This window comes from Lithobates pipiens, unplaced genomic scaffold, assembly GCF_037356315.1.
Source record: "Lithobates pipiens isolate NorthernLeopardFrog02 unplaced genomic scaffold, aLitPip1_a1.2 Scaffold_18, whole genome shotgun sequence".
Classification (NCBI taxonomy): Eukaryota; Metazoa; Chordata; class Amphibia; order Anura; family Ranidae; genus Lithobates; species Lithobates pipiens.
The window spans coordinates 320,577,824-320,602,095 of NW_027507758.1; the positions used below are offsets into that span (position 1 = coordinate 320,577,824).

A 24,272-nucleotide genomic window follows, 5' to 3' on the forward strand; every position below is an offset into this window, starting at 1 on the left:
TTTTATAATTTTCTTCACACAAGTAGAGCTTTCTTTTGGTGGTATTTAATCACTCCTGGATTTTTTATTTTTTTCCTCAAAAAAAAAGACCAAAAATTTTGAAAAAAAAAGTTTGTCAGTAGGTTTTTGTAAATAGGTCATTTTTCTCCTTCACTGATGGGCACTGATGAGGCGGCACTTATGGGCACTGATTAGGTGGCATGAATATGCTGCACTTATGGGCACTGATGGGTGGCACTGGTGGGCACAGATAGGTGGCACTGATGGGCATTGATGGGCAGCAGTGATGAGCATTGATGGGCGGCACTGATGGCTAGCACTGACTGGCATCACTAATGGCCACTGATTGCTGGCACTTGTGGGAACAGATTGGTGCCAATTGTGGTCACTGATTGCTGGCAGTGGCATTGCTGGCAATGGTGAGCACTTAATTGTAATCAGGGCACTGATGATCAGTGTCCTGATTCCATCCCTAGATGTCCTCTGAGGAGATGCCGCTGATCGGCTCTCCTCTCCTCACAACACTCAGTGTGAGACGAGGAGCGCCGATTACCAGCAACTCCATGTTTACACGTGACCAGCTGTGATTGGACATGGTCACATGGTTAAAGAGCCATGGCTCTTTACAAGTCGGTGTCCCAGTAACACGGTGCGGACGCGATTGCTGCGTGAGAGTCGTCGTTCTGGGAGGCCATCGTATGACGTCCACCCAGAATGAAAGCCACACCATCCAGCCATCATTTGACGGTGGGCGGGAAGTGGTTAAAAACATTTAGGCAACAACTAGGTATTTTTTTTTTTGGCTGAATACATTATCAAACAGATATTTTATCTCTGCAACTTTCATTGTGTTTGTTTTTTTTATTGTGGTCCACCCCTTTAGCACTAAGTTATGTGCAGTATCAAAGCTTTTTATGTAAGCCAGCAATGTCTCTACATGGGGCATGGCCAAAGGAAATTTATCATGACAGTTTGGCTCTGGAGGAGTGATGTAGTAGGTCCATTTCGTAGAGGCCTGTGGGCCTTTAGGCCTTGTTCACACTTGGTGTGTTAAGCCGTGCCCCAAGAAGGGCCTTGGTGCATTTGGGGCTGTGCGCCCACATCCACACCTTCACGGGTTTCATGTTGGTAGCAGTGGCTATGTGCAGCAAGGGTGTGTCACAATAGATATCAATGGGACTGCCAGCATAGGGATGCACTCAACACCTGTGCATCCCTGTGCCAGTAAAACACAGCCCTGCACGGGGCATGGATTACAAAGGCATTAGTTGTACTTTAATGTGTCAGTGTTTGCAAGAATGTTTTGTGGTTCAGGATAACTTTTGTATGCTGTAACTATGGAAAATTTTAGTAATTCATACCACATATTCATACAGTTTTTAGGACCACAGGTAATTGCTGATCTTAAATTAAATGCCAAGCATTCTCTTATAATGTACTAGGACTGAGGTATGTATAGTCAGCCAACTTTATCAAATATTACATGGTGCATTAAGTGTGGAGGAAGGTTAAAGCAGAGTTCTGCCTTAAAAAAATTTTTTTAAGTCAGCAGCTACAAATACTGCAGGGCACCTGCGATGTCCTCACCCAAAGCCAGCCCATGCCCTCAGCTTTGGGTGGAGGCGCCGGCATCTTAAGTAAGGGAATAAGGAAGTAAAGCCTTGTGGCTTCACAGCCTGGTTCCCGAGTCATGCTGTATGTTCTGCTGTCCCTGCTGTCTTCTGGGACCTGTGTGTCTCCAAGAAGACAGTGAGGTGGGGGGATGGAGGAGGGGCAGGACATTGTATAGATTGCCACCAATAGTGCGGCGATCTTTCATCGGAAGTGGGAGCAAATACCTGTATTAGACAGGTAATTGCTACCTACCTCCCCCCTGAAAGGTGCCAAATGTGACACGGAGGGGGGATCCGGACAGTGGAAGTTCCATTTTTTTGGGTGGAACTCCGCTTTAGGTTGAAACATGTGTGCTTGATTTTTAGTTGAAGCTTGTATACCTGTGATTTCTTTGGATCATTTGGTAAAATGTCCTCATAAGAGGAATAAATGGTGGACTGTTTATTCAAAAAATTATTTAAAACGTACCCAAAATTTTGGAAGTTTTTGCCATATATTGTAAATAAACAAAGCTGGATTTTCCATAGCATGTGTTTGAGCCTATGCAGTGATTTGTTCTGAGTAAAAGAGTGATATATACTCTGAACTGTTTAACCCCATAGAGGATTTTTTTTATTTTTTATTTTTTTTATTATAGTGAATGCTTACTCCAGATTACCACAAGTTAGTGTGGTGTTGTTTTTTTTTTTTTTTTACAACTGTTCAGCATGCCTGCATGTCCAGTCATTCTTTGCAGAGGGTACACCAGACCTCTATTTAAACTGTTATAAACTCTTTGTGTGCAGGATTTAAGTTTTCAGGTTTGGGCTAGCAAAAAAAAAAAAAAAGCTAAAGAAACTTCTGTCTTTGCAGCATTCGCTTTCTTCTGACTAGTGAAAGGCAGTCAGGCTGGCATATTGGTAACATTTATTTTAGCTTATGTCTGTTTTTCCTGACAAATCTGTCTACTGAATAAGAAACCAAATTCAGCAGGTTTGCACAGCATAATCCCTAGGTAATTTCATGGCATAGAAGTCTTTAAAGGGCACAGAACTAAAAATGCTTTCCTTTAATTTTCTAATATGTATAATTCTGACAAATTGTCCCAGTTCCTATTCCTTTAAATTGATAGACAACGTATGGAATTATGCTTCACTCAACAGAAATTAGCTTTGTCACATTTTTATTGTTTTTTGGGGGGTTTTTTTGTTTTTTTTGCTAAACATCTGTGCATATTAAACATTTTACGTATATTTCCAGACATTTCCGAAATTTCACAGCAGAATATGTACTTGAAAATTATTTAACATCAAACAAAACAGCCTAACTAGCATTGACAAAATACTTATATATCTTGTCATAAATAGTAGTATACCAATAATATTTTTTTTACATATAACAAACCATTCTACATGTGTTTGTAAATATTTTTTATAATAATGATAAAGGTACTTTTTCTTATTTACTGTCAAGGGACAATAATCTTGCTAATGCCAGGGGGAGTTGATATCTGCTCTAAGGTTTGGCTGGGGTATTTAATCATATTCCCTTTCTCAAATGTACTAGAACCCCCACTACTTTCGTTTTTTCAAAATGGAATCGCCTTATGTAGAAGATATTTACAAGGATTCCACACGGGGATCTGTGGTTCATTCATTTAATGAATACATGTTTTTCCCTGAGATCTGGTGTGTTTATTGCCATAATTCTTTTTCTATATATCTTCATAACAAAGTAATTAGACTTATAAGAGAAGTTATAGGTCTTGGGAAAAATGTTGAAACCTAATCACCTGGCGATACTAGCACAAAGGAGCGCGTCCCATCACATTTGGGTAATACATTGATTAGCTCTTCCCATCGTTCATATTTTTAATAGAGTATGTGCAATTTTTGGTGTACCTGTAAATACAATGTCCTGTTTTCATCTGCATACTTTGAACACCCTGCAATTATGTTAGTGTATGTTAAGCTTAACCACTTGAGCTCTGGAAGATTTTACCTTCATGACCAGACCGTTTCTTTTTCTATCTGGCACTGCACTACTTTAAGTGGTAATTGTGTGTTCATGCAACGCTGTACACAAATGAAATGTATGTATTTATTTTTTTGCTGGTATTTGCTCACCACCTGTTTTTTTAATTGAAATCTTAACAAAAAAGACTGATAATTTTGAAAAAAAAGCAAAAAAAATGTTTACATTCTGCTATAAAACATATTCAATAAAAAAGTTTTTCAAAAATAAAATTTCTTCTTAAATTTTTCTCAAAATGTATTGAGCTACATGTTTTTGATGAGAAAAATTCCCAATAAATGTTCTATTGATTGATTTATGTGAATGTTATAGTGCCTAAAAACTATGGTGCTTGTATATATTGTAATGTTTTTCTTTTTTTTTATACTACTAATGGCGGTAATTGGCGACTAATAATAATGAGACTGAGATAGTGTTGCAGGCAATCTGATGCACAATGATGCTGGGGGGAACAGACTAACTACCATTGACATCACCAGTGATGTTAATACAGTGATAATATACACTGTCACTGTACTAATGCCACTGGCTGGGAATGGGTTAACATCTAGGCTGGGCAAGGGGTTAAATATGTGTAATGTGTGCTGCTTTTTACTAAAGATCCCTGTTTCTCATCCCTTTGCAGGGATGAGAAACAGACAAATTGCTTCCTCTGTACAGAACTGTTTTTCATAAAACACAGAGCTCTGGACTGTGATTGCACTTAGCTGATCAGCATGTCCCGGTCCTGAATCATTGGGCAGGACTTGCTGACAGATGAAAGATGGGTGTAAGGTTTAAACCAATGGTAATTTACTGCTTTCCGGGGCTTTTCGATTTCTGCTCTGCTGTCACCAAACAGGAAATAGGATAAACATCTGCAATAAGGGCACAGATGCACAGGACACAATAAAAATCTAACACAAACATGTGTTAGAGTTTTAACAGGTGTTAAATTAGTTTCAAAGCAATTTTTCTCAAACATTACAGGTGTTAGTCATTTCAAAGCTAAAACCTTTTTTACTTAAATGCATTCCTTGCATTAAGGTAACAAAAAGTTTTAGGATTTGCTGTGCCCCCCTCCCCCTCTAAATACTAAACCTCTCTCCTGGATCAATCCAGCACTGTGCCTGGCTGCAGTCTTTTATCCTCTGTCCCTCTTCACACAGGGACTGATGGACAGTGAGGAGGGGGAGGGACTATGTCACACTGTTCATCAATAGACACACACAACCTGGCTCAAAATTGAGCCCGCATGTCTGCCTCCATAGCAAGCGGCCAGACACTGAAGAGGAGGAGCCAAGAGTTCTAGCGGGGTGCCTCCGAAGAAGAAGTTCAGGGGTGCCTCTTAATAATACCATTCCACAGAGCAGGTAAGTATAACATGTTTGTTATTTTAGAAAAAAAAGCCTTTACAAAAAATAACCTTAATTAGGGCTGATCAGAGTTAAAGTAGAACTAAACTCAATGTGGGTAGAAAAAAGGGAAGGTCATAACCACGTTTTTTTTCCCATTTGTGCCCAAAATTTGGGATTTTCTTTTACTTTCACTTTAAATAATAATGTTAAACATGACAGAGGGTTGAATCTCACAAACAGCAATACGAGCCTAGAACAGTGCAGCACAATTAAACAAATTAAGTGATATGCAAATTGCAAAAATACTTAAAAGGTGAATTAATTAAATTAAGCAAGACAAAACAAAAGTGCAAAAAACGGCCACTTATTCTGTGTGGGTGAAGCCATGTCTTTTTTTTTTTTTTTTGTTTTGTTTATTTTTTCATTGTGGTTAAATAGGAATATTTTTGGATTACTTAGTAAAGTTTCTTTAGATGTCGTGCAGTTTAAAAGTAACACCTTTGATGTGAAAATGAATGGATGAGCTGAATTAAACTACAGTGAGACAATACATGTATTCACTGTGACGCTTGCAGACTATCTGTGCTGTCATTTTAAACAGAAACAGATGTCAAAATATAATAAAAAGCAATTACAGGCTGTTATTTTGGCACCAGGTAATTGCCTATAACAGCGATGTGGTGGTGACGTGGAGAGTTTACCATTGGCAATATGCTCTAGAAACTGTGTGTAAGATTGTTTTTTTTAGGTCTATTACTGATTTAAATTTTCGTGTTTGATTAATTGATTTTGTTTTTAATTGATTAATTTACTAATTTCGATTAATTATAACGCACATACAGATCCAACTACTTTTAGCTGATCTGCTTGCATTACAACTCTGCATTAGTCTGTTATAAAGGTGGTATACACTATATACAATCACCTGACACTAGTTAGTTTCCACAATCCATGACTTAACTTCACAGTTCACACAAATACATTTTAAATTCAAACTGTAGCACTGACGTGTTTTCCACAGTAGTGTGACAATCCCTCCACCTCCGGTCTAACTAATCACTCTCACCACATGGCATGGACTCCTGTGCATACAGGTAGTCATGCAAGCGGGTATCAAAAGGGTTAACACGGACCATAAACTTCACTCACATCTCCTTAGTTCTCAGCAAGGACGCCAGGTCATGGGTAGAAAGAAAAAAATCTAAGTGCTCACCGCTTGAGTATAAGATTAAATTTTTGTGTTCAAACACAAACTACTCACATAAAGATGATAAAAACACAGCATGTAAAGCCGACAATCGTGTTAGTTCCGTAGGGGTGCAGCGCGTGACGTCATGCGTAGCTCCTCCCTGTGCGCGTTACGTTCAATCAGAACTTCGACATTACCGACCTCTCCCCCCCCTCCCTTCATTAGCAGATGGAGGCACTTGGGGAAGGGGGGATGAGTCCAGTGATGTCAATGTCTGTAACATCATCTGATCTCCAACGGAACTTCCTGAAAACCCGGAAGGCGGTGGAGAGGTGAGTACCGATCAAAAGAATTTTGATCGACCCAAAAAATTTATTGAGGAATTAATCTTTCATTTCCACAGCCCTAGTTTTTTATTTTTTTTAATACGATTGAGTTTTTCCGTTTTCAAATATTAACATTTCTCATAATAGGCTTTTATTGTTTGCCATAAATATGACTAGGTACTAAATCCATTGCAGATAATGTAAATATTGCTATAGGGATGCTAAAAGTAAATTTAGGTCAAATTGTAAAATATAGGAGCACTTCGTGCTAAAACATGTGCTTCATCCTGCTGGGTTTACTCGCGTCTGTCTTCAAGTTCTTTACTTGCACTCTTGTTGGACACCCACCAGACACCACTACGTGAAGCGAAAATACTGATCTCAACAATGTCTGTTACTGTGACTTACGTTATTTGCGTTCAGTTTTAGCTGACACATTGCGCCCTTTGCTGACCCAACACAAACAGCTCTGGGCTTTTATTTTCTAGAAAGTTTTTCACATTGCTGCAATATGTTATTGGTGACCATTGAAATGGAAATGAGATCTGAATAAAGATGTTGTCAGAGAGTACATTAGAAACCAGAGGGCTTTGTTGCAGTAATTGAGAAGATGTTACCATGGCAAGCCCTTTTGTTTCCATGACACTTCTCTGTTTTTTGAGAAATCTTGCACTTCAGAAACTCTTGAGTAAAATCCTCTTGAACTGTAATAAATGTTCATCTGAATGCAGCTAATTGATGAAAGGTTGCCAGATGTTAATACATAAGAAAATAAGTCCACAGTATGCAACTGAAGATCACATTCCATCCTCTGCGGGCAATGAAAGTTTTTATGTTCTCACATGTAGTATATACTGTTCCTAGTTGAATTTCTGTCTAAGAGTGGATTGATAAGTGAATAAAATACATTAAGACGACAATGTGCATATTCACATTGACAGATTCTGTACTCTGCCGTGACGGACAATGTTTTCTTTCCTGAACGTCAGAGAAACATTTCAACAATTTTGTGCCCTTCAAGTTGTATCTCCAGTACCAACCAGTACATTTAACCAATCAAGTGCCAAGTTTTCCTGCCCATAGAGCGACTCAGGCATACGTTTTCCCCACAGTATGCAGAACTCCTGAATTTCTACTATTGGGTTTAAAGACAACTTATACTGTATAGTAAGTGCTGTCATTCTTCAGGATCCCTTATCCATCTTATGTAGGGATGTTCCAAGCTGAAAAGATATTGGGCGGAGGTTGTTGTAGGTACTTTGAATGGCTTATTGGGGACCAATAGTTTAGCTGAACCCCTGACATGCCTTTTAAGAGATATTACATCCTCTTCTGTGGTTCATGATACCTCGCAGGTTGATTGCAATTAAATGGACCGCGCCTAGCCCACCAACTCTTTGTGGATAACTGATCTAAATAAGCCTATCTCTTATGAAAAGCTTACGTATTATCGCAGAAACTCTATGCATAAATTCTGTGCTCTACCTTGATGGAATATATGTTTTACTTCTTTCCTTAGGTCCCTGTGTGATTTAGTATAAGTGGATTTGTTATGATTTTTATTTTTTTTTGTATGCTGGTTTAGGTATTGTGTATTATTGATCTATATTTTCTTTAAATAAAATCTGATTAAAAAAAGTGCTAGGTTTTGTAGGTGATGGGAGTTGTAAAGGGGGGCTATAATGGTTTTGGGCCCATTTTTTGTTTTTAATGTTTAAACATTTTTAAACAGTTTTTTATATCTTTTTTTTTTTTTACTAGATTTATACATTTGTGTTATACAAATAAACATTTAATACATGGCTAGGATACTCATAGCACCAATATCCATCAATCAGTTGTGTTTTAAATCTTGACCTATTGTAGGCCTGTCAACAGCAAGCTTTTTTCAGCAGGCTGTAAATAAACATGGAAAGGAGCGGAATATCTCACCTAAATTAAATAGACAAAGTAAATCTCGTCAGAGGTGCAAAGTGTGAAATAAACAAATAGCTGCTATATATTATGCCATTATGCCATAATACCCGACATTGCAAAATACAATATACAGACAGTGTAGCACTTAAAAGTACAAACAATCAATGTTTCAGAATATTTCAATCAATGGTTACAAAAATACAAAGTAATATAAAATATTACATTTTTACCTAACTAAAAATGTTTTTTTTTTACCACTTCTAATTTTATTTTAATACTAACCATAGTTAAAAATAGAATAGTAGAAATAAAATACAATACTTTCCTTTTAAGTAAAAAAAAATTCTAGTATCCTGCGTTTCGGTTGAATCATTTTCTTTTCTATGGAGAAAGCAGGATAAAACTCTCATTGCACACAAGCAGTATCCACACATTGGCAAAGTTAGGCAGACAATTGTGGTTGGTCCAAATGCTGTGATATAAGAGGATAAGTCAATGCTACATTAGCACTACCACTCCCTATAACCCTAACCTTGGACCTTTCCTTATGTAAGTGCCTTTCTTACAGCAAAAGATCCCAGGGCTGACATCCTAGGACTATACTAATATCAATTTATTAATGCGTTTTACTCTGCCATTCAAGCAAAGAATATAAATATATGAGTAATGCAGGTCTTGCTTACAATACAGAATTTACCTAGAACTCCTACTGCCATCATCTTCTTAATTAGTTTTACCCCTTCACTATTTCCCATAAGGCTGCTTAGGTTTAGCTGGTATGTGTTCTGTTTAAATGAAGCTCATGCATATTTAGCAGTACTTTACATTACACTGAGAATGTTAACCGCATTGTGTAGCAGTACAGTCAGCCTAACATGTCTAAAATGTAACTTTGGGTGTCAGTATATTTCATCAGTAGGTTCAGAAACATAAGCGAGCAGTTAAAATAACAGGTCCACATTTGTGATAACATCTTCTTGCATTACATGGAATTAGAGATATTGATAAATGAATTTGCACCTATGTGCCAAGTAGTTCGATGTGAAAAGTAACAGCAACACGGCATAATTATTGCTTCTGCCTCTTTGCACTTCCTAGTGTGTTTTTATTTTTATTTTATTTTTTTTTCACTTGCAACTATTTGGTTTGAGGAACCAGGTGCATTCCAGTTGAATTTAATTATGCATATGCACGGTAAAGATAGCTTTGCAATTATTTTGATTTGTATATTTCAGCGCTGCATGCTGGAATGTGATTTTGGTTCATCACTCTGTAATTACTCATTGGAGTGTGATTTTTCAAGGATATTTTAATCTGTGTTTAGTCTGCTGAAAAATGTTGTTTGTCTTTTATTCTATCAGACTTATAAATATTTAATTCTAGTGTGTCTAGGTCCCTTTGTGATGTACTGTAATAGCCCTCAGAGTTAATTCTGTCCATCTTGTGCTGTATAAATAAGGTAGCTATTACAGTGGTGTCTCACTTGTTTAATTATAATGCATCTTCTCTATATGATTGTTTCAAACTATTAAACTGTTTTCAGTCTGTGCATTGTGTGGAGAAAACTTGTTACTAATAATTGTGCACCAACTGAATTGTCATTTAGAAAGTAGCTTTATTATTCTGTAATTGGCCTTCCAGTACATCAGCCAGATCTAAAGAAGCTGTTTTTACTTTTTATTTATTTTACAAAAAACTAATTGTGCTGATTGATGCATTGACTGATGCATACATAGGATTAAGTGGCATGTGTATGTGCCTTGGACCGCATAGTAAACTGCCCTGTACTAAGCAACGGTGTCAGTACTCCTTGTGACTGTATCCACTATAAATTGCAACCATCCAAGGGGCTCCTCTGGCCTCTGGCCTCATAACCCTGAGTGTACACTGAAAAATGAATCCTGACACACTTGTAGTCACCCTGCTTCAGCTAGTACACTCTCCCACAGGCTTTGTAGAACAGGGCTTTGTTTGGAATGTATTTACCTCAGTGTAAACTTTTAAAACCTGGGGCTAAAACTCAGTCACCTGAGTTAACATGTTTTCCTTCCGGACACGATTGTCCCATACCAGGGGTCTCAAACTGGTGCTCCCTAACTGTTGCATTTGAATGTCCCCCCTAATTTAATGAACAGACAAGAAGAGAACTGGTCAGAGAGGCTGCCAAGAGGCCTACTGCAACATTAAGGAGCTGCAGGAATGTCTAGCAAGCACTGGTGGCTGTGTGATACATGTGACAACAATATCCCATATTCTTCATGTCTGGGTTATGGGGTAGAGTGGGAAGACAGAAACCTTTTCTTCTGAAGAAAAACATCCATGCCCAGCTAAATTTTCTAAAAACACATCTGAAGTCTTCTAAAAGCATGTGGGAAAATGTGTTATGGTCTGATCAAACAGAGGTTGAACTTTTTGGCCATAATTCCAAAAGATATCTTTGGCGCAAAAACAACATTGCACATCGCCAAAAACACCACACCCACAGTGAAGCATTGTGGTGGCAGCTTTATGCTTTGGGGCTGTTTTTCTTCAGCTGGGATAGGGGTCTTAGTGAAAGCAGAGGGAATAATGAACAGTTCCAAATACCAGTCAACATTGGCACACAATCTTCAGGCTTGTGCTAGAAAGCTGGATATAAAGAGGAACATCTTTCAGTATGACAACAACCTAAAACATACATCCAAATTGACAAAGGAATGGCTTCACCAGAAGATTAACGTTTTTTGGAATGTCCCAGCCAGAGCCCAGACCAAAATCCGATTGAAAACTGTGGGGTGATCTGAAGAGGGCTGTGCACAGGAGATGCCCTCGCAATTTGACAGATTTGGAGTGTTTTTGCAAAGAAGAGTGGGCAAATATTGCCAAGTCAAGATGCTGATAGACTCATACCCAAAAAGATTGAGTGCTGTAATAAAATCAAAAGGTGCTTCAACAAAGTATTAGTTTAAGGGTGTTCACACTTATCCAACCATATTATTTTTATTTTATTTTTTTGCTTCCCTCCACTTGAAAGATTATAGTTTTGTTTTTCAATTGAGTTGTACAGTTTATAGGTCACATTAAAGGTGGGAAAAGTTCTGAAATGTTTTCTTTGTCTTATTTTTTACATGCCCATAGAATGTGTGAGCAATATATCATTTGACAATCGCTCACCCGATTTTCTTAGTGTGTACCCCACTTATAACTTTCACACAGACCAAAAAATATGCACCGATTTCTGTTTTTTTTTTCACCAAAGTAATGTAGCAGTATACACTGTGGTAAAAAATTATGAAGAAAAATTTTATAACAGAAACTAAGAAAAATGCAATATTTGGTCTTGTTTTATTTGTAGCACAATAAATAAAAAAAACAAGGGGTGATTAAAAACCACCGAAAGAAAGCTCTATTTGTGTTCAAAAATTACACAAATTTCATATGGGTACAGTGTTGCGTGGCTAATTATCATTCAAATCGTGACAGCACTGAAAGCTGAAAATTGGCCTGGGCAGGAAGGGGGTGAAAGTGCCCAATATTGAGGTGGCTAAGGAGAAAAAAAAACAACAAAAAACAAAATGCATGCAAAAATTTTGCATTTTTGGTGCAGGTCCATTGAAGACTATTACACACAAAATCAAATCTGCTGTGGGAAAAAATACAGCAGCTGAAAAAACACAGATGTGAGCATGTACCATTGGAAACTATGTTAAATGGACTGTAGTGTCCAAAATGCACTAAAAAAACACATTGATATGAACCTAGTCTTAGACAATATTTCACCAGGCAGCTGAAGATCACTGAAGATATTAGGCGATTGTTCTGCTTGCTGGAAAAACAGCTTGTGATGAAATATGGCTGGCAGTGGACAAATGGACTTCAGACGTGCACAGCGCAAAGAGAAACAATCTGAAGTCCATACAAATGCAAAAAATAAATAAATGATTGTTGTACTCAATGAAGGGAATCCATAAAAAAACAAATGTTCTCAAGATGGTGAAATGCATAATTTATAAAATGGTTTATTTTGAACCATTGTGTGTCTGTCCCTTGCTTGCTAAGAAAGCAAGGAGGAAAAACTTATACTGGTTCAAGGAGCCAAGCTTTTAACACTGTTCCACATTTAGACCCTCTCATCACAGAAACCTGACATTTTAACGGGTGTGTAGATTTTTTATATCCACTAAGTATTCACAGACTTTGCCATGACACTCCACAATTGAGCTTGGGTACATCCTGTTTCCACGGATCATCCTTGAGATGTTTCTATAAATTGATTGGAGTCCACTTGTGGTAAATTCAGTTTATTGGACGTGATTGGGAAAGGCACACACCTGTCTATAATATCTATAAGGAATGCTATCAAAACAGACACAAGTCTCTTAGGCACAGGAGGAGTGTTCTATTCTCCAACAGTCCAAGGAACATTGTCACTGGTGGAAACCAATTAACATCTTGGAGCTCAGAGCAGTGCTGTTAACCTTGCAGCACTGGACCCCCCTTTCTAAAGGGGTGCCCAATCAGGATGCAGTCAATGCCACAGCAGTGGCCTGCGAAAGAAGTCTGGCTGTCTTGATGGAAGCAAACCAGATAATGTGCTAGACAGAAACCCATTGATCTATTCGTTTTTTTGCCTGGTCTGAACACACTAACTTTAATCTCAGACATTACTCTGCATCCTCGCCTTCCTACAGTTAGGTCTTGACAAGAACCTATCGGGGATATTACCCTAGAAGATCTCTTCTGCAAAGTTGCCATCATGTCTGTCAGGTGTGTTTCTGAACTGATGGCCCTTTTCTGTAAAGAACCTTTCCTCATATCTCGTATCACTATGGACAAGGTTGTCTTGTGCCTAAAGCCATTCTTTCTCTCGAAGGTGGTTTCAATATTCCACCTCTGTGAGAATATTGTCCTACCAATTTTATGGCCTGCTCATAAGCATCCAAAGGAAATCTCTCTACATTGCCAGGACTTATTCAGAACCATTAGAATATACCTCTAAATTACTGCTCCAATCAGACTGATGGATACCCTGTTTGTCCTGTCCTGTGTACCTCATATGGGACACCCTATTTTAAAGTCCACTATTGCACAAATTGATAAGAAATCTGATTGCAAGAGCTTACATTCTCAAAGAAAAATGTCTTTCTGCTATTTTACGTACTCATTCAACAAGATTTGTGGGAGTTTCCTTCCCCTTTTGGCATCAAGGCTCTCTAGCTCAGTTGTGTAAGGCCGCCACCTGGTCTTCTGTTCAAACTTTTTCAAAGTTTTACCAGATTGACCTCTAGTCTTCTCCAGATGCAGCTTTTGGCTTCTAGATTCTCTCAGCGGCACTCTGACTCTTGTTATTTTGGCCTGTTGGCACAGTTAGGTTTTGTTTATTGTTGCCCAATCTTTATACGTTGCATGGGGCTGTTCCATGGTGTATGAGTTTTCTGCCTGGGACCTGTACTGTATGATTGAGATGAGAGGAATTTTGACTTGCATGTAAATTCCAGATTTTAGATTACAGTACAGGACACCGTACACTCTCCATTTCATGTTTTGGTTTACTCTGCATTGTTTGCTAAAAAACTGAGGACTGAGTGTAGGATAGGGTTATAGGGGAGGCGCCTAGGGAACGTGCCCTCTAAAGCTTTGCAAGTGTCTAATCACCAGAAGGTATATCCCTGTAACCAATGGTGTATGAATACTCTGCATGCGACCTGTACTGTACGCCAAGATATGGAATGTACAGGTGAGTACATTTTTTTTCTTCTTAAAGTAATAAAAGAAAAATATAGAGAACCAATGGAAAGTAAGTTTTGTTTTTTGTTTTTTTAAAGGAGACTAGTATTTTTGCATTTTATTGAGCTATTTTGTCTTGGGTTTAGGAAACAATGCCTGATCTCTGGGGAATAATTGATGACTGTGCAGTGTTAGGATTTAGAAATCTTTTCAGAGATGTGAAATGGCTAAAGACATAGATTTAACATGGTGCTTATGCAGTTTCCATGTGATAGATTGTGTCTGAGTAGCATTTTCCCTATATTGTCTTGCTTTGTCACTTGTATTGGCTATATTCAAAGCCAGTGGCATAAGGCTGGATACATTCTGTTATGTTCTGTATTCAGCATGCGATTTTTTCCTTTTGCAAGCCCATTTTTAAATACAAGTAAAAATGCTAACCTTTGCCTTGGATTATTCCTTTCATCTTGAAATGGTACACATTACTTGTTCATGAATGAGTTATTTTCTTGTTTAAACAATTAGCTCTCCTTTTCTTTACAACACGCCTGCCTTTTGTATATTGTTTTCTTATGCAATTTGCTCTGTAGGCTTTTTTTCTTTTTACTTGTGAATTACGTTTTAAAAATGAGTTGTGTTACATATTTATGTTGTGTTGCTACAGAGAGGTTTTGTTATGGCTTATTATATTTCTGTATTTTAATGGCAAATTCTTGTTTTAGATCTTCTGCCTGTATACACTGATTAGTCAACATAAAGAAGTCCTTCTCTTTTTAGAAAACTCAGAGTGGAATTTATTAAAACTGTAGCAACCAGAATCTAGAGCAGTTTCTGCATGCCAACCAGTTAACTTCTGTCTTTCATTTTTAAAGCTTAGCTGAATAAGCTTAAGATAGATTGCTGATTGGCTGCTTCAGATTCTGTTTGCTCTGGTTTTGAAAAATGTCCCCTATAGTGCTCTGGCAATGCTTTAACCCATATTTTTTTCAAGAGTAACATTTATTCGGGTTTCACATCACCTATGTATACAAGGTAGCATACGTTCATGGCCACCAGAAAATATAAAGCATAACTCAAGTTGTGTCCAATCGGAATATGCATTAAAACACAATAAAGCAGGTACAAGGTGCCATTCAACCATGCAAAAGGTAGGTGTATGTGGGTGTATGAGCAGAGGAGCGTACTTGTTCCTGACAAACACAAATGGGGACCTGACAAACAATAAGGATACTATAGAAAGGCATGGGAAAGGGGGAGATTGGTGGGGTCCTTGCCGGGGGGCATCTAGATTGTAAATTTACTTCAGGTGGTTTTAGCAGCAGAGGGAGCTAGAGGTGAGGAGGGAATGGAGGTAGAAAATGCAATCTAAGAGCTACAGGTGTTGGTTAAGTTAGTCTATCTGTCATGTAGTCTAACTCAGTTCTTTCATTCTCAAAATAAGATTTAGCTCAATAGTCCAGTTAGCTACACTGAGAATGAACGTGGACCTCCATTGTCTGGGAATCAATATTGTACTAGCAGAATGGCATGTACTAGGCACTTGTCAGAAACCATGAATCAGACCGAGACAGAAGTACAATTAAATCACACTTGTTTATTAAATAAAAATAAAAAGGTAAATAGAAAAAGCGTAGTCAAGGCATAGCCAGAGCCCAGTAACCAGATAGAGTAGTCAGCCAGGCCAGAGTTCAATAACCAGATCGGGTAATCAGCCAGGCCAGAAGTCAGAGATCCAAGTAGAGCAACAGCAAGCAGAATACGTAGCCAGAAGGGATGTCAGCAAGCCAGTCTTTAACAGAACCACAGGAGACGGTTTCTTGTGATGTGACAAAGGCAGAGGTGAAGTGAGCTGGACGGCTTTAAGTAGGCAGGTCAGATGAGCATGATCAGGAACAGCTGGTAACTGTGGAGAGCGATGAGAACTGGCAATTAGCCGACAGCTGAGCAGCCAGCCCTGATAGCACTGTACTTTTTATGCAATGTGGATGGACAGCGGTACCACAAATAAGGGATCCTGTGACTCTTCCTGCACCTGACTGGCACATTTTAGAGCTTAGGTGGAATGATTTTTCCTGGTCATCTTTTGAGAGAGAGTGGCCCAATTCATAATCTTTCTTTTGTGTAAAATGAATGCTGTGGGAAAGCATGGATTAACAATTTGTGGTAGAGAAGGGAAATTAGATGCAAATCCTCAACTGGAGTTATTTCCCTGGAAGGTATCCCCAGTGTGTTAAGTCAGAACCTTCCTAAGTATTTAGGGATAACATAGCAGTTTTTTTAAAGCTTTTAGGCACCAGCATCAATCTTAAGAGAAGTATTGGTTTCTTTTTTTTTTTTTTTTTTTGCTTACATTTATTCTATGTGAGCTGCTATCTAAAAATCTTTCCAGCCCTCTCAGAAGTGCCCTCTATCCCTCAAAGCCTATTCCATTGACAAATTGTTACAATGTTTATACTTAAGTTCGACTGATAAAGAATGTTTTGATTCTTGGCAGACTGCCCAGTTTTTCTATTCCTTTCTTTTGATGGCTGTGGCTTCAGAAGAGCAATGAGAATTCTTTGCATAGAAAAAAAAATCGTGAAACACTTTAGTCAAGATTGCGATAACAATTCTTGACGATTAATTTTGCAGCTCTAGAAAACATAAATGTTTTCTAAAATCTCTGATCATTATTTTCCACAAGTATTTTTAACTTTCAATTTTTTGAGGTCACATTGAACATCATTGTCATCTGATCCGGGCAACAGCCGGTTTCTCTCTCGTCCGGGATTTTAAAGTTGAAAATATAGTTTGTAGGACCATTAACCCCCTTCCTTCCCTTTCTTTCTGTGATGGGTTCTCTACAGTTTTTAAAATCAAAAAGTTGGATACTTACCTTTTTTCCCAAGGGTCTCCGGGCCATTCTATTGACCTTAGGGGACCTTTCTTCTTTCTAGGGCAGTGGTACACAATCCTTACTGTATGACCATATGCTGCTTGCATAATGTGTGCCGTTGCACTGAGTTCAGGTCAGTGTGACAACATACCTCCAGGGGGTAGGTCCATAACAACCTGCACTCACCGGAAGTGGGTTGAATGATACTGGTGGTCATTTAACCCAGAAGTCTTGCTACATCAAGTGCTGGAAAAGAATAAGGTGAGTAATGCAGCGAAAGCTACTTATTTTTTATTCTTACATGGTTTGGGCCATAATTTATTTTTTAAACTAGACTTTTGCTTTATATGAGGCATGAAAATGGCAGCCAACACACTTCTCTTTGTGATTACTTGGCTGCAAATCATTTGTGTGTTTTCAGATAGGCCCAATCTTTAATTGAAGTCACCCTGAAGTCATTACTTTACATATACATTATGTTGCAGTGATTTGCATGCCATTGAATGAATTTTCCCTTTTTTTTTTCTCACTACTTTTCCTTTTTAAGTTTTGGATAGAGAGGGTAGGGGATAAAGAATGAAAAAAAGTTTTGCCCTTTTAGTCATATATATGTAAAATTTTAGCCATATTCTTTTGTCGTACGATAATTATTTGTGCAATTTACAGCCCACTACTGTTTCAAAATGTATTTGGTTGCATTGTGAAATGTCTCTAATCTACTTATGGGATTCTACCTTAACATAATGCATTAAATTGACAGTTGGTATTATAGGTTGGACAACCGCTTTGTGCCCTTTCCTAACCACTTCAGCCCCGGAAGGCTTTACTCCCTTCCTGACCAGAGCACTTTGTCGCTTTAACTGACAATTTTGCGGTCGTGCGACGTGGCTCCCAAACAAAATTGCTGTCCTTTTTTTTTTCCCCCACACATAGAGCGTTCTTTTGGTGGTATTTTATCAACGCTGTGGTTTTTATTTTTTGTGCTACAAACAAAAAAAGAGCGACAATTTTGAAAAAAAAAACAATTTTTTACTTTTTGCTATAATAAATATCCCCCAAAAATATATAAAAAACACATTTTTTTCCCTCAGTTTAGGCCGATACATATTCTTCTACATGTTTTTGGTGAAAAAAAAACACTAAGTGTTAATTGATTGGTTTGCGCAAAATTTATAGCGTCTACAAATTAGGGGATAGTTTTATGGCATTTTTATTAATATATATATATATATATATATATATATATATATATATATATATATATATTTTTTTTTTATACTAATAATGGTGGCGATCAGCGATTTTTATTGTGGCTAAGACATTATGGCGGACACATCTGACAAGTTTGACACATTTTTGGGACCATTGGCATTAATACAGCGATCATTGCTATAAAATTCCATTGATTACTGTAAAAATGTCACTGGCAGTGAAGGGGTTAACCACTAGGGGGCAGGGAGGGGTTGTGTGTGACATGACACTGATCACTGCTCCCGATGACAGGGAGCAGACGATCAGTGTCCTGTCAGGCAGAACGGAGAGATGTTGTTTACATTGGCATCTCCCCATTCTTGAGCTCTGTGACGTGATCGTGGGTATGCCCACGGAGATAGAGTCTGCGGGTCTCCTGGACACAGTCACGGAGCAGGTTACTTTGCCCAGCCGTGCCATTCCGCCGACGTATATTTATATAAGCGGTTTGCAAGTGGCTAAAGAGCAGAAAAAATAAAGCGTGAGAAGAACCAACCATATATAGGGTGCCCACATCCCAAAAACTGATTGCAAAATAATGTCTAATCCCTTGCTTTTCCTAGCCCCTTTGTTTCCCATTCTTTCCCTATTCTCTTGCATTACTTATAGAGCAATCCTCCCAAAAGTAATACTTTGGTCATATGTTAACTACTTCAGTACCAGGTTTTTTTTTATTTTTGTTTTGGTGATGGCTCAGTTTTGCACAATATATTTATTTATAGTCTTCTTTTGTAGTCTACCCCAACATATTATACGTTGTTTTTCTTAGGACAGGTACGGCTTTAACTTGATAGTAACTTTTGATACATACAGTACTGTGCAGAAGTTTTAGGCTGGTGTGGAAAAATGCTAAAAATTAACGTGGAGCTTCTCCTTTCCCCTCCTCTTCAAGAAATGGCTCTTTGGGGGGGGGGGGGGGGGGGTACCAGGTTTTTGACAGGTACCTGCTTCCACTTCCCCTCGGATTCTCCTCCCCCTCCCTCCTCGCATTCTTCTGCAGTGGGCACCCCTCTGTGCAGCTGCATGCTGTCACATCCGAGTTCCCACAGTTGGTGCCGGGAATAGAATAACGATGAAAAGAAGCTCAGGTGAGCACATCCCTGGATCTGGGGAGTGTCTTTTTATTAAAAGTCAGCAGCAACAGTTTTTGTAGCTGCTTACTTTTAATAAACATAAATATGACCGGAGAGCCTCTTTAAGAATGCTTTCAGAAATAGAAGTGCTAATAGTTTTCTTAATGGACAAAATTGAAAGTAAATGAACGGATGAGAAATCCAAATCAAATCAGAATTTGGTGTGACCACCCTGTGCCTTCAAAACCGCATCAATTCTTCAATTCTGGGTACACTTGCACATAGTTTTTGAAGGAACTCGTTAGGTTGTTCTAAATGTCTTGGAGAACTAACGACAGATCTTCTGTGGATGTAGGTTGCCACAAACCCTTCTGTCTTTTCATGTAATCCCAGACAGACTCCATGCTGTTGAGATCAGGGCTCTCTGGGGTCCAATCCATCCCTTCCAGAACTCCTTGTTCTTCCCTACACTAAAGATTATTGTTAATGACATTATTTGGAGTTGTTGTCAAACTGCAGAATACATTTGGAACCAATTGAATGTATCCCAGAAATGATGGATACGTATCTGCCTGTATTTCTCAGCATTTAGAGCACCGTGGATCTTGACCAAATCTCCAACTCCATTTGTAGCAATGAAGCCCCAACTTGCAAGGAACCTCCAACATGTTTCTGTTGCCTGCAGACACTCATTGTATCATTCTCCAGACCTCTGGTGAACAAAACATTTCTGTGTTTTTATGCATAGTTGAATTGCTTAGCCTTGTTTCCATGTCCTATGCACAAAACATAGGAACTGGCTGCAGCAATTGGCCCTGGTCACCTCTCCAGCATCTACAATAAAACTTAAATATAATTTTGGGTGGGCTATCGCTTTAATAATTTGAGGCACTGGTGGGCAGGATTTTTGGGGGCGTTGTCACCTAGGTTTTCACATGCACATGGCAAACAGGCTCTGGGGTTTAAAGCTAATGGTAAAACCTTTTGTTTTCTGAGAATAAGTGCTACCCTGGGACCTGGAAACCACAAACTTTGTAGAACTTTAGGTGGGGTCAAGCCTCTATTCTTAGGTTCACATCTTACCTGATAGACCTCATTATTAGTCTCTGCCTTTATATTGAGGGCTGACTAATGCTCGGTTCTCTCTCTTTTGCTCTTCACTTTGGGAGCCCACTGCTGTGTGAACAGTCTGAGTGCTGACAGTACGTTAAAAAAGGGACATGCTGCCTTTTTGTGTTAGGGAACCTATGAAGGGGCACCTTGTTTGTAGGGCACTGACCTGGGTTTAGTTAGTGCCTTGGGCGAGTAGATGTTTTGTTTTTTTATGTTCTTACTGTACAATGCTCTTCTGCATTGAAGCTGTTTGTTTTCTGCCTTCCCGTATAAAAGTGCAGGACAAACCTGCTTTGACTGTTCACGGGTGTACTGTCTAGTGCATCTTTACCACTGCCAGTCCACTTTACAATGGTTAAACTTCAGTTTAAGTTTCTAATATTTAGTAAAAGAAAAAGAAACCTATACATTAAAACAATTTTTTTAAATACTGTACATTCCTAATTTCCATTCATATATGTTGCTTATTTGTATGTAATGTCACAATTTTTTTGTTTCGTATATTCTGCAAACATCATTTTTATTTTGGCCCTGTGAAAGACTGTATTATGAAATGTGCACTCAAAATTCCTTTGCATGTACCATGTTAATTCTAATATCTTGTAATCTAGCAGAAGATAATCTGTATTAGGATGCAAAATGTAACATCTGCTCCTGTTAATGTGGGAAATATGTACTGCCTTACAGAGCTTTGGTTTATTATTATTATTATTCTGCAGAATGATTGTGAAGAAACAGCAACCATATGTTTCATTTTTTTTTTTTTTTTTTTTTTTTTTTTGTAGACTGTTAAGCAATGCACCCACAATCTGCAGATCACGGGTGCAATCTCAGGTTCTGCAGACTGTCAGTGTATCTGTCTGCTCATATTTCCTATGGGCAGGCAGTTATACAATGAGAGGAAGATTCAATAGACTACCTAGAGCACTCATTGACACCCTGGTAGTTAATTGAGAACTACAATCTGTCAGCTGCAAAAGGTAGAACCTCAAAGTAAATTTCATTTTACATCATCATTACTTTTAACTCCATCAATTTGAGAGTTGAAAGGCAATTTTCCTTTTTAAAGTCTAAGTACACCTTTAGGAGCAGGATTACACCCATATTTTTGGTATAACATGCTTCTATACACCCAACTCCCGCTGCTAGCTCTCCTCGCTCTGTGACAACGGGTGGGAAATCTTTTCCCCAGTTTCCTGTGAATGAATGAGCTACAGGTACCGTCTTGTGCCTTGACAGATGGCTTGTAGTTCTGAGTAAACTGTGAGTGTGCTGGTGAGCGCTCTCGTAGTTCATTGGCTCTCCCCACAGCTCAGTAGCCTGCCTGTATGGGAGGTATGATTGCAGTTGCAATGCTTCACAGGCCGCAGTGTACATTTCAAATGCACATTTTTTTTTTTTACCTGTAAAAATACGTTAATTTATACTTTTATTTTTTGAAAGGTGAACTTATCCTTTAAGACATGCCATGAACCACAGCTATGGCTCATAACTACTGTGTAATGCTGGCATGATTAGTCAACATATAGAATGTGTGATTTTTGTACATATTTATTGTACTTCCTTTAGATGGGCATGAAGGCTAAATTCAATGGGCATGAAGGCTAAATTTATGTTTGTCAACTAAAGAAAAATTAAATTCAAATGTGTATGGTTTCTTAGGATTCAATTTGCTGTCAGTTTTAATTACTGTGTCTTTTCTTGCTAGGGAGATTCACAATTTTTTTTTTTATTACTTGTGCTGTTGACCAATGACCCTTGGATTAAAAGTGAAGGAAAATTACAAATAAGTTGCCACCAGAACAGGAATAGCTGGGAAATCTTCCATCGAGGACATCTGTTCCAGTGGCATCTTTCTAAGAGGAGGGTTAGCTCAATTTGGAGATTGCTTTCACTTTCTGTTGTATCTATGTGAAAGAAAATGAAGGGAAATATTTATTTCCTTTCATAAATATGGCAGAAAAACCTGGCAGGTTGACACATTATGGGCAAGGATTATGTAAAGTTTTGTTTTTTACAAACAAGTGTATTTTATTTAAAGTATGTCTTTAGACTGTAGGTCCAGTCTTAAAGAGGAAGTAAACTCTCCCACTGATGCTGCTTTTCATTTAGTCCATTATAATAAGTCATTATCCTATAGCCACTGTAACCCAGCCCAAATTGCATATTACTTACTGTTTAAAGAAACTTTAAAAAACTTGTTTCCAGGGGTTAGGCATCGCCATCTTAAGTATTGTTTTCTGAGTCCGCAGTGGAGTGTATTTCCACCCTTACATTGAGCACTTCCTGTACTGTTAACCAAGCCTCCTTCTCAATCCAACGTTTCTATGGCAACCCTGCTTTCCTGTTCATAGCTGACTTGTTTTATTTCGTAGTATTTACTTGTGCTGATAATCTAGTGTTTGCCTGTGTGAGTCCTATCAGCTTCAGCTGATACATCTGCAGTAATGCTGTCCCATGCCCTGCTTTACACTGCATGTGAGGTCACATGGTGTGTAGGAGGAAGCTCTGAGTGATTTTGAAGTCTTCTGGGACATCAGTGGTGTGCCGTAGGAAGTTCTGATAACAGATATATAAGCACATAGAGAGTGTGCCGTAAATCAGGGGATATCTGGGCATGCTCAGTGACGTCATTCTAAAGAACAAAAGGGATTACAACAATACTAAGCAAGTAAGGAGATATCTACAAGCAGTGTTCATTAGGGATTTTTATGCTGATGTACATGGGACAAAGTTGTGGGGGAGGATTTACAACCACTTTAACTTTTTATGAAGTTTTGGATTGAGCCAGGAAGAATTCAAACCTCTGTCAGATTTTCTCTGCTTTCCAAAGCTCTATTAGAGAGATTTTCCCTCAGGTCATGCATGGTGACAGTAGTTTTGCAATATGGGAGCAGAGGGTTAAACTCCATCAGAGACACAGACAGAAGTAAAAGTTTTATTAGTTGTAGAATGCAAAACACAGCATCTTTAACTATGGGATATTTGCATCTACTTTCTAGTGATTGGACACTGGCTTAAAAATAATGTTGCAGCGCCATCCCCTATATAACCCCTCTCTCTGAAAGCCTAATTTTTTTAGTGTCCTTTTTTTATATGGAGGTTTGTGTCTCTAAAGATTGTTTTATCAAGGCTCCTGGCTGCACCATAGCCACTGCAGCTCTTTTCTGCAGCTTCCAAATTGGTTGATGACTTAACTGAGCTTTAGGACAGTGTACCTGGAGAAGATGTGAGGCCAGCCTGTAAGCCAAAATGGGGCTGGTCCCTGAAATCCTGCCATTCTACGATTAAAAATATAAATGCAAGGCAAAACATGTGTGTGTGTGTGTGTGTGTGTGTGTGTGTGTGTATGTATGTATATATATATATAAAATACATTTTGTCCTGTTTCAACCAAAAAATTTAATGTATTTTATTGGGAGTCACCCACTAGATTTGCACAATGCTTCTGACCTGTAAGGCCAGAACCTCCCTGGTGTGGCTAATTTCCAACCCAATGCTGGAGTCATGGGGTATTGTTTGTAGAATTTTGAGGAAAATAATAAATATAATCCATTTAAGAATAAGGCTGTAACATAAAATGTGGAAAAAGTGAAGCGCTGCAAATACTTTCTGGATGCACTGTAGATGGCTAGAACCCCAGTCAGATTTTTACTGCTGTCTCAATTACAGACTTTCATGATAGTGAGAGGCGTTTTCTCTAATGAAGCCCTGGATATCGCTAAAATGTGATCTAATAAATCCTGATTTCAAGACTTTCAATTACTGAACATACACCATAGATGGTTATATACTGCCAAAAATACAACATCACGCTTTGTAATTATTGAAATGATGGCTATTGTTTGGAGATCGCTT

The 24,272-nt window shown here is 38.4% G+C and overlaps 1 protein-coding gene across 1 annotated transcript in view; it reads left to right on the plus strand.

The window, feature by feature from the left end:
• The window catches only part of RNGTT (RNA guanylyltransferase and 5'-phosphatase), a 463,180-nt gene that overhangs the window by 308,443 nt on the left and 130,465 nt on the right, over positions 1 to 24,272 (plus strand).